General features: G+C 50.1%; 1 long non-coding RNA gene across 1 annotated transcript; it reads right to left on the reverse strand.

The window, feature by feature from the left end:
- Window positions 1-7391: 7391 nt before the first annotated feature.
- LOC136011908 (uncharacterized) lies at window positions 7392-12946 on the reverse strand. The gene is made up of 2 exons (XR_010611504.1): window positions 9096-12946; window positions 7392-7864 (listed from the first exon to the last, which is right to left on the reverse strand). It is a non-coding gene; the product is annotated as an uncharacterized LOC136011908 (long non-coding RNA).
- Between the last annotated feature and the right edge of the window lie 3380 nt (window positions 12947-16326).

A 16326-nucleotide genomic window follows, 5' to 3' on the forward strand; every position in this document is an offset into this window, starting at 1 on the left:
AGCCATCTGGCTGCTCTTTCTGCGAAGCTTGAGGAGCACGTGAACGGGTGGCACATGTATGCTCCCATCCCTGCGCAACCGATCAGCATTCCTGGTTGTGCTGGGGCTGTGCTCGTCCACGCTTTCAGACCCCCATACTAGAGCTCCCCAGCCTTTGCCTTCAAGGGCAAGGAGTTAAATGAGAAAGTGTCAGAAGGAGGACAAAGCCAAAGATGCTCGAGAGCTGGGGAAACCATGCTAGGCAAAAGTCTCCAGTCGAAGTTAGTGACAAGAGGCAGCTTCAAGTAGCAAACAATCCATCCTCCTAACAGCTTGGCTTTCTCCCTGGCACTCAGACCAACTTTTCCTCCTTATTTATTTCCTCCCACCACTGCTAGTTAAGTGTCTTTAGGGAACACTTTAATGACCCTTCTTCCTCTTCGCTGTTTTATGCTTGGCTTTTCCTTCCCTACCTGAGGAGGCTGAGGTACCATTGCCACTGTAGCTAAGCAACCTCCCCATTAGCACACTTGTGGCTCAGACCAAGGCACCTCCTCACCAGCTTTACACAATTAGCTCTTTGGTGTTTGTCTGCCTTGCCCCTCTCCTCCCCTCCCGACACCTCCAAACAGCTTGTTTCTTCAGCACTGTCCGCTCAAATGAATAGATCTCCCTTTCACTGAAGAAAAACATCCCCTGCTTTATGACATTCCCAATCCTCTGTGAAAGCTGCCTTCCCTTGCCTGGCATATTTATGCCATAATTTGTTAAGACCATCATGTAAGGCCAGGAAACTGGCAGTTTCAGGGCTTGCAGAGCTGTTTCAGAGGAGACGGGCAGCATGTTCTCCTTGTAAGCAATGCAGATGTGCAGGGGTTGTCTGCAAATAGGGCTGGCAGGATCCTTCCCTGTTGGGTCAGACCGTGGGCCACATTTAAGTCACTGACAAGCTATGTGAGCACAGGCACGGCTGTAGGCCAGGATGGAGCATCAGCTTGGACCATCATCACGGTCCTGGGGGAGACCCTGGCAGAGATGAAACCTGCCAGCATCTCTTGTACTCTTGTTCCCATTCCGTGTCACTGCTGCAGTGATACTTTGCAATCAGCACAAAAGCTGAGCCTATATGATGTTTATTTTCACTAGCAGGGTATTCCTGGGTGCCCCCAAGGCTCTCCTAGTGCTGATACAGCCTTTCAGTTTTCCTAGAGCTGATCCTGGACTGGGGCTGGTCTGGGAGCTTCATTTAAAATGCAAAAGACTCAAAGTTGCCTAACAGCAATGTCACTAATGGCATGCAAGTTTGTGCCCGCTAATAGCATCCTGCAGTACTTCTGAAGTAAGCGTCTGCTTTGTCTCCACATTTGTCTGTCACACAAGAACATTACCCAGGCCCCGGCTCCCATTCTATTAATATATTTGCTTAATTATGCTGTACAGAGCGAGTGCCAGCCTAGCCGACAGACTGCAGGAGCTCTGCTGTCTCTGGAAGTGCTCTGCCGAAGAAGACAACAGTGACATCACAGGCAGAAGACATCAGCCCTGTGACATGCTTCTGCTCTTCCATCCAGCTTCCATCCAGCCCTAACAATCTCAGGCTTGCACAACGCAGATGGGGGCCACCAATTTGCCCCCCAATAAAAGACACACACTGTGCTCCCCAACGACTCGCCCTGCACATCCTAATGCTGGCATCCATCTGCCCAGTGCTGCCTCCTTCCCACAGAGAGGGCTCACCGTCTATCTGCATTTTAAAAGCTCCTATCAAGCCCCAAAAGACAGTGCTAGACAGACAGTAACCATCTGCCTGCAGGTCAAGTGGCCGTGACAGGCATCCTCTGGCCACTAAGACAGCAAGACAGTTTTGAGACTGTCTTCTCATAGGCTCTGGTTGGCTGCAGAAACCGCTACCTGCTCTGTTGCCTTTTATTCATCCTTGGAATGCACTTGAGAGCTGTTAGCTCCTTGAGTCGCGCCTTACCAAAACGTGTGCTCAGGTAGCATGAGTGCAATGAATGCTTTTGGCAGAGCGGGGAGCCCTGCACTGGGCTGGGGTGCAGGTGGCTGGCTTGCACACATGGTGTGCGGGGACCCCAGACTCGATGGCCAGGAGCACCCAGGCAGCACCAGGAATTGCTATGGCCACCCAGTCCTAGCAGGCACATGGGGCGCATGTCAGCAAATGCCCCTTTACAGCATCACTGAGATGTTTGGGGAAATATCAAGGTGTAAACAGGGTGGGCGGCTGCCCACAGTGCCTGGTCTGAGGCTGGGCACCCATATACCCCAGCTCTGCTTATGCTTTTTTGGAAGCATTGCTGCTAATCTGGCCAAGCAGCAGGACAGCATGTATCCAGCCTGAGCGCTTTCATCTCTAAAAGCCCTATTGAAAGGGCCAGGTCTCCTTTCCTTCCCTTCCTGCTGCCTTCCCTCCTCTCCACTGAGGTCTTTTCCTGATCCCTCCTCTGCTTCAGTGCTTCACCTTGGACCCCTCTCCTCTTCCTCCATCCCTTCTTTAGCTCCCAGAACAAACTGCTAGATCCCTGCCTTTGCAGATGGTGCTGGTGGCTGATGTAGGACACCCCCACCCCCCAACGGGTGGGAATTTGTAACAAGTCATAAATAATCTTCCCTCCCCTCTAAAAAAAAGCCCCCAAAACCCCAAACCCAAACATACAGGAACAATAATACTATCACACGGCAGCAAAGACGGTGCATCACAGGAGGGACCTCCTGGCAAAGCCATCCTGGTGGCCACAGTGACCATGCCCTGGTTACCAGGAAAGGTGGTGGTGGGGAGCTTAGGCACAAACTGCTGATGGGAGAGGCCAAGCCAGTGGCCAGGGCAGCCCCAAACATGGGGTGAGACCCTCTCCTGGGCCCCAGGAGCCCTTGCAGAGACTTAATAGAACCAGTTCCTGAAAGACCCTAGGGCCTCTGCAGGTCTGAGGATGTGCCATGCCCACAGACAGTAGCACCTGCAGGCTGTGGCAGCACATGGTAGCAGCAACAGGGTGTTTTTCCTCTCCTCTCAGCCATGGGGAAGGAGGGGAGCCGAGTGGAGAGAGAACAATTCTTGCTCCAAAAAGAGTAAAGTGAGATTATTATTTTTCTGCCTTGTTCTGCACATAAACCTCACACTTCCTTTGAGACGGTCCCGGGGGACCTCCCAGACCCTGACTTCATCAAAAAGGAGAAAATTTTAAAAACTAAGCTGTTCCACCACAGTAGGTCTCCTGAAGCTTATAAACATGAGTGAGGTTAGACAGGGGCAGGAGAGACGGGGAAATGCGGATCTGATCCTGCAAAAGGTGGTGGGCAGAGAAACCCAGCAGTGGTGCTGGAGGGCGTTAGAGCAAACAGGGAAAAAGCAAATTCCAGGCCTGCCTTGCGGAGGGGTGTCATTTGGGTCCTTTGAGAAGGGATACCTTGGCCCTGAAGGCAGCAGGGCACATCCCTGCATTGTGCAAACCTCTCCCTGCTCCTGGTCCCTTTGAGAAATCCAAGTAACACACAGGCATAGCAGCAGCAGAACAGCAGGTGGCTGATACTCATCCTGCCTTGCGTTGGAAACCTCGGCTGTGTCAAAGCCTTGGGGTTTGGTTGTTTTCTTGGATCCTAATGCATCTACACTCCAAGCTTCACTCCACTTACAAACATGCGTAGGTTGTCACTTGCGTTGCTTTACTATTTTTTACTATTTGCCTGTTTTAATTTCCCTGCCTTGTCTAACAGCCTTGTCCCCTTGCTGAGGCATACCCCTAGTCTCTGCCTGGAGCTCCTCAACAGCATGTGGCTCTGCCTGTGCTCCTCACCGCCATCATCAGCGCTCGCTGCCACCTCAGGCAGACATCTCCAACTGACCCGACAGCTTCACAGCATCCTGCCACATTCCCCAGATGGAATAATCCCCCCCCACCTCGTCAGGTTTCCGCACCAGTGGACCCTCTGCAGTTTAATTAAGGCAAAACCTCTCCTTGCTGTAGAGACTTTTGCTCACCAGTGCATTTCCCTAAGGCCTCATCAACTGAAACACTTCTCTATACCTGATCCTCGCCTACCAGCAGTGCAGCCAGGCTGCCCAGGGAGAATAGATAAGGTTCCTCTGAGGGTACCTGTGTGGGATGCCCTCACACCCAGGGAGGCACCCAGGAGCATGTGCTCATTGAACTGGGGCTGGTCTTGTCCTGGAAAAAGATGCTTCTGGCCCAAGCCCTGGCTTTGCTTTCGGCTCAGTGCATTGAAATTTAGCTCTCGTATCTGTACGGAGAGCTGAAAATTGCATGGGCTGGAATTTCTGTTTGTTCCCTAAAAATATGTAGAGCTCGCAGTGGTTCTGCAGCTGGAACAGCAGCCAGGATACCCAAACACCGGATTTTTCTCTCCATTGTGAAAAATTCAGAGAGGGCAGGGCTCTTCCCCTCTCGGAGGAGGAGCGAGCCCTGTCTGCCCTACGCTTCCACATGCCGGTTTATGTTTTCCATAAAACTTTATAGGGAACCCAGCTGGCCCTGGAGACACAGTCTGAGCAGCAAACAGCGAACTGTCACTTGGCAGACGCGGTCACGCAGCACGAGGCAGCGGTGCCTCAGCCTGCGCGACGGCAGGCTGCCTTTCCCCGAGGCTTCGTGGCCAAACCAATACTGGCACTGGCCAAAGCCTGCACCCCGCATTACACTGAAGGGGGCTCAGCCTGGCGGTGGGAGGGCAGCATTTCAGGAGCAGGATGGGCTCCTGTGAGCAGTGGGAAAGGGGATGATCTCCCTCTCTGAGCTGCTCCTGCTCACCAGCTTCCCGCACCCCTCGCTGCTGCTGGATATGGTACTCCTCCAGCGCTCCTCGGCGTCGCAAACTGCGTAGGAGCAGAGAAGGGAGCAGGATTTGCCCCTTCTCTGACTTTGTTTCACATTTTCAGGAACATAAATTGCCATGGTTACCAAAGCCTGGGCTCCTCATTAGCAACATTTGCTCTCGATGTCAGATTAACGAAGTTGTTCCTTCACAGCGCTCGTGGGTGCTGCGGTTGTTCCAGCTCCTTTCACCAGCACAGGCCATAACTTCACCTGCAACCTGCCTCCCAACTGCACCAAGGGAACGCAGCTGCGGGGACTTGGCCCCACCATGGAAAGGTGGCAGGGGGACCAGGGATGCAGGCTGCTTTCCAGAGCCCGCTCTGCTGCGTTTCCCCCAGACCCCAATTATATCCACCCATATCACACAGGCAACTTCACCCCCTTACCGAGCTGCAAGAACATATCAGCTTTCATTTTCCCTAACACACGTTATTGGCAGTAATGTCTTTGAAAGTACAAAACGCATCCGCTGTTCGTACCATTGCTTGGTGATGACTACACAACATCAATGCTACAGCCAACCTGCCTTTTTGACCCTCACTGTCTCTTTCTCTCCAAAAAGGAGCTATTTAAAGCATCATATCGAACCATTTCATCTGTCTATAGAGGAACTTCGAATGCTCCTGGTATCTTAGCTTTCATAGCTTGCTGGTGCCAGCTATGAACATGCTTATCTGTGTGCTCTCATCTGTGAGGAGGGAATGGCTGCAGGGATCACCCACTCCCTGCCAGGGAGAGGAGAGCATGCCTGGGAATGCACTGCTTGGCTTGGCAGCCCTGGGATGCTAACAGGGAAGAAATGTCAGCTCATGCCAGAAACTCTGGGCCTGACCAAATGTCTTGAATGACATCAGCATGTAAATCGTTACCCTGGTAATGTAATGTCATCAGGCTAATCCCCAATGGCACGTAATCTCCTGTCACTAGGACAACACTGAAAGAAAGTAAACCTGGACCAATACCTCCTCATTTACCCAGACCTACCTAATCCCAGAGAAGCAAGTTAATAACATACATCAGCTCAGTATCTGCTACTTTTTTATTAAAATCCTCACATAACTTCTATATTATTTTCGTCCTTGCCAATTCAAGCTGCCCTGCTTCAGAGCCAGCAAGGACGTGCTCGCAGGAGATGCTTTGTGAACAAACCTCAGGCTAAATCTTACTCAATCTCACTATCTGATGAATCCTTATGAATAATAAAAGCATTTGTTTAAAAATATTAAAACCCCCAACCTATGTCTGATCCCAAGCATTCTGAGCGCAGAACAGTCTGAGAACAATTGGCTGAACAATTCACAAGTCATTCGAGCGGCTTCTTTGGTGAGCATCTCCTCCTGGCATCCACTGACTCCCCGGTGCTCACGAGGCCCTTCCCATCAGTGCCTGGTGCTGCGTCCATGCGAGCACTTACCCATATCTCTATCATCCTGCTATGGATGAGCAGCCTTCTCCTTAACCAGCTGTGGCTTAACAAGCTTCTCCAGTGAGCAGAGATCTGTAAACAGCGGTATCAGTTATTCTGTCTGACCTGCAGGACAAAATTGTTTTCCTGCTTGTGAAGGAAATCTTCAGAGGAGAGCTAGGGACACACAAACACAACCCCACATGGACCATAAATAAATACATGTAAGTGCACACACTCTTTTATTTTGCATGCCTGAAAGCTAGAAATAATGTCTGATGCTCAGAAGAAAGGAAATATTTAGCTAAGAGAAAGAGGGAGAGCTCTAAGAAGGCAAGACAAACACAATGTATTTATTTTTTATGGCGCAAACGGCAAGCCCGCGCTTTCAGCTCCGCTGAATTATTTTATGGCCTATCTCTGGCAGAAAGCAAAAACTCTGCTCGCATCCAGCCCCTCAATTACTGCACCTCGCTCTTCCGCGTGCCAAAATGACATCTTAAGAACTGGCAGAAAGATTTGCCTCTGCGCTCTCCCTCGCACACAGGAAGGCTGCTCCACCGCGCTCAAAGGTGTCGGGAGATTTTGCAGCTTAGGTCAAAGGATGTTAATAAAGCACTTGAGTCTCCATATGGTATTTTGGCACTAAAATGTCAGCTGCTTTTCAGACACTGTACTTTAATCATTTCAGACAGGCCCCTTTTAAATGGTTTGTTTAGTTTGCTTAGAGAATAATATTTGTTATTTGGTTTTCAGAATGACTAATAAATGAACTGTCTTTGCTCGGGGAGAATAATGCCACTTAAGCAAAACCTAGTACCGCAGTTCAGAGCTATTTAATAAGAAATACCTGTCAGTGTCAGAATATATTTACTGTGCATTAGCTTTGAAGAATTGCAGAATTAGTTTTCCCCTTGCTAAGTTTACTTTATGTAAAATGTAACACATGAACTGTGAATATGTGGACAGCAAACAGACTGTATCAATGAATTCAGCCTCCCTCGGAAAATGCTGACAGTGGCAAGAGAAACACCTCTTAACAGACACAACTGACACCATCAAAAGCAAAACGTGTGACAGCTGCCAAGGAGCCGCAGCCTCCCGCCTCCCTCCCCTTGTTTAAAAAACAAGATCAAATCCAAAATAACATGCTGTAGTCTATTTATCCTCTTGTTTAATCTGCTGGGAAAGCAGCAGCATAATTAAACGTTTTTAACCTTTTGGTTTTAACTTGCAATCAGGCAGCAGTGAAATGAAAACGGTGCTGTGCAGGAGCAGGAGCTGTGCATCACTGCAGAGGCAGCAGCCCCCAGCACAGCCCCCTCTGCCCCATCCGTAGTGCCACCGAGCACCAGCCCGCTCTGATGGACCCGCACATGGGGAAGCTGCATTGTGGTTTCCAGCAGTTCTTCAGCCTGGATCCGGAGCTGCAAAAGGAAAGTATTTGCTCTATCATGCAGCAGCTGCACCATTTCTATTATTCATGCAACTCGGCGCTTTCCTTCACGACCCAGGTACCATCTTGGACGCTCCAGCCATCTGGGGCATCTGGTTGGGATGCTGATGGTAGGTTGTGTGAAGAAGCAAGTTATTTACTTAGAAACTGTCTCTGTGGCATCTTGACCATCTGGAAAGAATATGGAAATGAGACTTTTAGCGAGATGGAGCTTCTCAGTTGATAAATTAACCAGGCATCTCCAGAAGTAGGCGCAGCTGATAAAAGCATGCATTTCTAAGCACATCCCAGCATGCACACGCATATATAGGTGTGAGCATATGCAATTTCCCATCTCACCCACACATCTGGGGACCTAAGTCACACTCCTGCGAAGCTGCCCGAGTTTCTAGGTAAACAAAGCCCCACTTCCAGCTGTAAAATCCATGTGCAGTGAAGCGAGGGGCCAGGCTGGGTTATAATGCTGTGCCACTGAAGCCCTGCTTGCATGACCAAACCTGCCCATGGGGAACCATCCCAGTCCTGCAGAAAGAGTTGCAAGTGTGCACCCCAGCACAGTACGATTTCCTACTCCCCCCAAAGCTAACAGCAGTGAGGAAGAGCCTGGTGCAGTGGGGGAATAACACGGGCAGCCTGGCACACATGCAGGAACCTCTCAGCTCATGCCAGCCCCTTACTAATCAAAATACCATGCTAGGCTGGAGCGGATCTGGCATCTTTGAGCGTGAGTCACATCGTTTGCTGATTGCCAGGAGAGTTCCCAGGAACTGGGGGCAGCAGGACAGAAATTACAGCCATCCTCCGAGCACTGTAATTTGTGCCAGAGCTAGAAAGCTCCCCGAACCACCCCAAGACAGGACAATTAAGGATGGCTTCAAGCCAAACGCAGGTTGCTGGGATCAGAGCACAGAGCCAGCAGACTACAGAAGTTTGTGAACCAGCAAAGGCCCTGGAACAACCGTCTTGGCTTTCAAATGCAAATGCCACCTCAAGGAAAGTGTTTTGTTCTGTGAGTGCTGACTTCTAATCATCTGAGCACAGGAAACACTCCCAGGAATACCAACGTGGAGGAAAGCCTCTGGGGGCTGGCTCAGAGCAGGTCAGTGGGGCAGGGAAACACGCTCCCACCAGTTGAGTCAACCCAGGGGCGCATGTTCAGTAAAACACTGCTTTGTGCATGCAGAGGGATGGTGTGCGTTCACACGGCCCTGCCACGCTGCCCGTGCCATAAAGTTAGCCCATTCTCTCTATTTGGGCATTGGGCAGGTGGGTGTCACTGGTCCCTGAAGCCTGAGAAGAAGAGACCCACCACAAGCTTCAGGAGTGCCTCGAGGGGGCTGGAGCTGCCTTGGCAGAGCACTGAGCAGGGAGCAGCATTCCAGGATGACAAACACAGACTTACCTGTACAGGGCAGGCAAATCTTCTGGTGAAGTCCTGCTGTGCACAAGCTCTTCCAGTGGTCAGCAAATGAGCAGTTCCCTCATTTAAGGCTCAGCGTGGTCTCAAGGTCTCCTTCACAGAGGTATTGGTGATTCTTTTGTGCCAAGGGACAGCATGAGAGCAGCAGCTGAGCATCTGTTCCCTGGGCCTGTGCTGCAGCTACAGCAGTCCAGTGAGATTTTTAACACTTCTCTCTGAAGAATATTTTCTGCCTCTACACATAGGAATACATCAAGCTCAGGTGTGCCCAGATGGCTCCGAGAAACCCACGGGACCTCACAATGGCCATAACACTGGCCATACTGGCCATAACACTATGTAAACGTGTATGTATTTTAAAGTCTGTTATTCTATTTTGTTAATTGACTGGCAAAGGCGATAAATCAAAGCAAAACTAAGATATGAGGAACTGTCAGACAACCTTGGATACCTGCAGTGCTAATGGGGCTTGAAGCTGGAGTTGCCAGAGGCTCAGCCCTCCAGCTACCAAACTGAAGGCTCTCTGTGTAGACTCATCCACAAACTCATGGCCCACTGCAGCCCCTAAGAAATACAGGGGACGAAAGCCTCTTCAGCAGGAAATGTCCTAAGAGGTTCTATCCCAGATCCTGTGCTGTGCCCTCGTACTGAGTAGTGACTCGGCACTGAGATTGTGCCATTGCTGGAGTTTCCCCGTCCAGATAGGGTCAGGGTCCATGTACAGTGACAGGCACACTGCACACCTACCAGCGCCTTGAATTTTTTCAGGAGAAAAAGTCTGAGAGGAGACCCTCTCCCCTTTCATCCCAGGATAACCGGCAGCAGCACTCCCTTCCTGAGAAACAAGGGCCCTTTTTAAAGCACTCTCAGGTTTAACTCCCAAGGCATTCGGTAACTCTGTAAAGACAGGAATTAACCTGGGTTTCTAGAGAGTCTCATGCTTTTAAGCAGCATTTCAGAGGCAGAAATGATCTTCAAAATGTTTTGACTTCCAGTTTTGAGAGAAACATTTTTTCTTTGAAATTAGCCTAACTAAAGGATCACAAAATTAATTAAAACACAAAATGAGATGCAACGCTTTGCATCAGGTCAAACGAAATGTTTTAACATGCTTTAAAACGAAATCAGAGATGGTTTTCAGTTTGATTACAGAAACCTCCCTCTCCCTCCCCCAGCTACGGGTAACACTGATCCAAAGAAAATCCACCTCTTCCAAATCTGCCCATCGCAGCTTGCAGAGAGGTTCCGCTCTCCCTGCCCTGAAATGTCAGGGACCGGAGCCTGCGCTTCATGCTCGACCCTCAGCTCCCACCAAAGGCACTTTGGCAGGATGATATTTTGAAGAGCTCCCGCTTGGCGGAGGCAGCTCGTTTAAAATTAGCAGCGCCCCTAATTGGGAAGAGGGGAGCTCTGCCTGGCAGAAATGCCACTGCTGGCTCCCAGCACTGCGGGGGCTGCCCGGTGCCACTCTCGATCGCCATCACTGTCAGCGGCAGGCTCCTGGCCGCAGCGAAACTATCCACCCGCTTAGCATTGCAAGTCCCCCACGTCTGGAGTTTCGAAGGCAGCCACGAAGCAGTGGTGTGGGGAAGGCAGGGCCTGGTGCTGGCTCAGAATCCCTCTGATGTACCGGTGGACATTGCCACCGATGTGGCCTCATCCTGCTCCCCAGCAGAGCTGCAGACACAGCCCTGTCTCCAGCTCTTGGCACCAGAAAATACATTTTCCACCGAGTCCAAAAATTTCAGTTCACTGTAAACATCAAGAGAGCGGCTGTGATTAAGTAGTTGGGGTTTCACAGCATCCCAAGGATGTAAAGTGCTATTTAGGCGATAACTGGTTTTACTGTTGTTATTTATTATGTGGAGCTGGTCAGTGCTGGAGTCTGTCCCTGCTCTGCACGGCAGGTGTTCCCCGCACGAAATGCTGGTGTAATGCTGGCAAGCCTCAGGCAAACACCGCAAAAGCAGGTGGCTGCCATCCTCCTGCTTATTCCATGAGCCCCTGAAGGCAAGAATCACAAGGGGAGACATTTAGTGGCCCTTAGGTGGGTTGTTAAGCCCAGACCCTAAGAGACATTCAGGTTGGCAAACCCATGGGGAAACTAAGGAGCTGCTACCCCATAGCAAAGCCCCGAAACACTGCTGCTTCTAAGCTCCTGCCTCGAGGGGTGCATTCCTACAGAGGGGGTGAGGCATGATCCGGCACTTCTGAGGGAAATGCTCCGTTATTCTCCCCCTACCCTGTGAAATGGGCAAGTGCAGGCAAGCCTGTCCATCCCATAGGGATGACAGCAGGACCACAGACCCCAGCTCCTGCTGCCCATGCTGGGGTTCAGGCTCACAGCTGCAGCGGGTTCACGTTTTATGGCTCCCCAATGGCTGCCCTACTTTGCTGCCAGACATTACCTCCTCGGGCAGGCGGGTGGGCAGCATCCCAGCACGGTGGCTGCCAAAGGGGGTTCTGCATGGAGGGACTGGGGGCCAGCATGTGCATCATCCTCCCTGCAGCTGGCTGGGGTGTGAAGCGACCATGATGCTTGTGAAAACTTCTTTGTACACAGAATAACATTTTTCAGCATCACTCGTGCGTTACTGCAGTGCTTGGGGTCATTAAACCTGGAGGGACCAAGACTCCCCTTCACCACGCACCATGCTACCATGGATCCCACGCAAACATGGATACTCCAGCATGGCAGCAGGGTGGCAGCCCTGTCCCCGACTACAGCCATGTGTCCTACTCCCCAGATGGGATGCTCTCTGTGTTGTGCTGCAAAAGCTGGAGGACAAGCTAAGCCAAAGCAAATCCCTAGGCAGCTTCCAAGGGGTTAAGGGCTGTGCACAGTCGCTCTCCCACTGCCTTTCCAACCTCCTCCTCCTCAAAAAAGGCAAACAAAGAGGTTCTCCTGAGTGAACAATACCTCACATGTACCTCGCCTGCCATAATGGCATTAGGGGATGGGCGGAAAGAGATCCTAGCTCTCCGCTCACATTTAAGCATACAAAAACAAACAAGGGAAAAAAAAAAAAGGAAAAGTTAAAGCCATCTGAAAGTGCCTCCCTTTCTCCCTGAAGAGTGATAAAGGCTTTTTGGCAGAGCGAGGTGGTGTTTATTTTGGTTTGTGTTGTGTTGCTGCGCTGACCTCCTCAGCTGTTAGCTGGCAAACTTGACAGCCTGATTGTTTTTACTGGACCACGCTGGAGTTTTTCGCTTTGCAAAAGTGATCTGGGAGCAGTTTGCACTGATTGCTTCAGAGGGCTCTGACCAGGGACCATCGCCTTGTCCTGCACCGTGCCCCGTGTCTCAGGCGGGACCGCAGTCGGGGCTCGGCCCGCAGCTGGTTTAAATCATCACTTTCTTCCCATTTCACTGCGCAAGGCAGCGCTTGAAGATTTTCCTTTCCATTCCACTGAAATGTGACTCTAATTAGATGATAACAAGGCTCTGACATTTTCTAATCGTAATCCAATCCGTGCAAGGGGACGTTATTAAAACGATTAAAATTATCGATAAAGGGGAGGAAGGATGCTCGGTTAGAGAACTCGGTATTCAGCTCATGCTGCAGGCGGGGGAGGACACCTCCGGGTCTGCCCCCTGGGATAAAGTCACCGCTGTCCCCGAGGATGTGCCACTCTCTAAACACTTGCTTAAGTAGCACAACGCCTCCCACCAAGCTGGAGCCTCCCATCATGACCGGGACTTACAGGAAAAGCCGTTTCGGTGACAAAAGGTGGACCTTGCCATCACGAGATAAAAATGAAACACAGCTTCATCAGACCTGAAGCTGCCAAGGAGGCAGCTGGATGCAGCGTTTTTCACACCCATTTGCGCTCATGTAGGAATCCCAATGCAAACACTAACATGACGTGGCTTTCCCACCCACTTTCAGGAAGGTTTTTGCTCCATGGGGGACAAGCAATTAGTCCCCCCAAGCAATTAGTCCCCATCTGCTTAGGTGAAATTAAAGGGAGCCATGTCCCTGCTCACAAGGTGAGCAGTACTTTTTAAAGCCAGGCATCCCCCTGCAGGTAAGAGTCAGAAAGAGAGATAGAAAAGTCCCAAGGGCTAAAGTTTCCACAAAGTAATGGTGAACAGGACAAGGTTTTATCTTTACTGTCTTTGAAACCCTCCGAGGCAATGCAACAGTTTTATCTATATAGGGGACAGCCTATCCTGTGTGACACCCTACATCCCATGCCCCAAACCAGCTGTCAGGCCCCGCATACCCAGCAGTGTGCTGCACAAGGAACATCCCAGTCATCCCATCTGGAGCCTACCTTGCAGTCCATGAGCACCAGGGCCAGACCCACCATCACTTGCCTCAGCGGTCCCCAACTCTGCATCGCTTTTGCAGGATCACATTGTTTTGTCTGCGGGATCCTTCCCTTTGTGCCCAGCTCCACATGAGCCCTGCCTGGTGTGCAGGCAGGCAGGCAGCTCTGAGCCAGTTTTCTGCTCCAGAAACCTCGGGAATCTCCCTTGGTGTTTCCCAGAATAGCCCCAAGGCTCCTAATTTCCTACAGCTGCTGCACACCAGCAGTGAGCTGTGGCCCCACCCGGAGCATCCCTCTCAGAGGTGGCAGGGACATCATGGCACAGCCCCAGGAGCTGGGGATTCCTTGTGCCTGGGAAAGCCCCTGCATCTGCAGAGAGCAAGGCTTGTTGTTTAACACCGAAACAAAGCAATACCAACCTAAAGGGCACAGAGCAACTTAGGCAGTGAAGCTTGTTAGCCAAGACACTGGGGGACAGCTTGCAAGCTCCAACACCAGCCCTCCTTGCTCCCTGGGGGAAAGGAAGTTGCACAGCACTACCCAACCTGACTCACATGTATCCTGATAGCCATGTGTTTCTGAGGATAAAACAGAGCAGGAATTTTCCCAGCAGTGACCCCTGATCATTGCTGGCAAGGCCTGAAGCCCTGCTCAGTGTGGCTACCTCCACCCAAGGGGTCCAAGCCTCTCCAGCAAGCACACTGCCAGGGACAGACTGTTAGCGGGTTAGTACAGTCAGTGTGTGCCAAAGTACGGGGCACTTAAGATGCTTCTCCCCAGCATTAGTTTGCAGATGGGGTCAAACCACCAACACAGAGGGCTGACAACACCAGCAAGCTGCAATGCTGCTCAAAGAGAAAAGTCCTCCAGAGCTAGCAAGCCATTTCCAGAGTGCAATTTATTCATCCCATTTATACCTTATTTCTCTTCACAAGCAGATCATAGTCTCCATGAAATTGCTCATTGCTAGAAATTATGCATCGAATATTTCAGGACACGTATCTCCAGCAAACTGCCGGCTGCCAGTGCTATTTCGCTATTTGTAGTCAGAAATCTCAGCTGTTTTGATAGGACATAGAGCTTCCATAGCATGGCTCGTTCCCCGTCACGCAGGCATGATGTTCTCCTAGCCTGGCACCAACAGGCAGCGCTTCTCAGCTTATAAATAAAAAGCTCACAACAGAATCAACCTTACCGTGCAAATATTCATGATTATGAATTTGAAAATCACTTCCTATGAATAAGCCTGCACAGTTTGCATTAAAATATGCTGCTTCAGCATCATTCCTGACAGTTTACATGTTTGCTAGAACAGCCATGGAGAGCAAACCTGAAAAGGTCAGGAAGGGAAAGGGAACAAATTTATTGAGAAATTGAAACATATGTTTGGTACTGGCTTAGAAAAAACCTGTCACAAATACATAGATGGTGTCTCCGTCAGAGAGGCTGCACGACACAAAGCTCGCTGTACGGGCAACAGAGGTCTCAGCTAATTGAAAAAAGGATTAGTTTTTACACCAACCAACTTCGATATTTTGAAGGTTTTAATTTCTTTTTAAAATGCTGAGGATTTCTTTGAAAAAGATTCAGAATTCATATTGGAAACCCACAAAGGGGTTTTTAAGATTCTACCTTCCTATTTTAATAAAACGTAGTTTAGATTTTTTTTTTTTTCTTGGAAATATCTTCATTAAATAGAAGAGGAACTAAAGGGCATGGTAATATAATTCACAGACGATACTAAATTAGGATATATTGTACACGGCAGTGAGGACTGAGAAATAATACAAAGGGCCCCAGAGAGATTGGAAACCTGGGTAGAAAATAAATGAGATTCAATTTGGAAAAATGCTGTCGATGCCTCTGGGGAAAATAATTTGAAACACACGGAAACCTGGGAAGCAGGAATGGCTAACAGGGAGTTTAGAAAAACAACAGAGAGAAAATTGGTCTGCAAAGCATTACGGACCCCCTCTAATGCCACTAGAGTCAGCAGAGGGATTCCTGTTCACTGCCGCAAGGTCTCGGCGATGGTCAGCGCCATGCTGATGGCAGAGGCGCAAGCAGAAACGTGACCGAGAAGAGGCTCATCACGGCAGTCCTGGGCACTATTGTGCCAAAACCACACTGGAGAGACCAGGGAAAAGATTGGACCAGGGTAATTCAAATGACTGGGGGAATGACCAGGGCTAGGAACTGTATCTGTACTAGCTCCTGATGGGCTGGACACAGAGGCACAGGAGGGTAAGGATGCTCTACAGGACCATGATGAAGGTGAGGGGGAGAAGGGCAAGAGACACAGAAGCTAAACTTTGAGCAAGAACTTCAGAGGATGCCCCATCAATAAAGACCAAAAGCACAAAGAGCTTTTTGACTGCACAAAGCTCTGCAGACACATATATTCCTGCATGCAACCTTCCTTTGAAAGGAGACTGGCTGGGACCCAGGTGGTCCCTACCAAATGCCAGTGTTTCCTCTTCTTTCTGGTTTTCTTTCAAACCTGCTTATGTTTATCAATGCTGCAAAGAAGGCAGAAAACAGGAGCACAGAACAAACATGAGCTCAAGAGAGACGGCAAAAAGGGGCAGGAGCAGCTAGGTCCTCAAAGAACATGCACCAAGGGAGGAGTTGGACCAGTGCTGGATGTTCACACCTCTGTCCAGACTCACGGCAGCTCCAGTCTTGTCAGCAGATGGTACCACCAGGTGCTGTCAAGTTACCAGTTCAGAGAAGAAAAGCTTTCTCTAATTTCACCCACTCCTGAGGCTGGGACAGGATCATCCTCTCCCCTGCTCAGGAGGGGAGGTAACTACTAACATTGCAGGCTCACTGCCCTCACTTCCCCAAGAACCCTTTTTCCCAGAGACACCATCTCTGATAACTAACTCTGTCCTTGCGAGCTAGGGCAGGAGCTTGGACATATCACCCCAAAAATCACC

The sequence above is a fragment of the Lathamus discolor genome, chromosome 3 (genome assembly GCF_037157495.1).
Source record: "Lathamus discolor isolate bLatDis1 chromosome 3, bLatDis1.hap1, whole genome shotgun sequence".
Classification (NCBI taxonomy): Eukaryota; Metazoa; Chordata; class Aves; order Psittaciformes; family Psittacidae; genus Lathamus; species Lathamus discolor.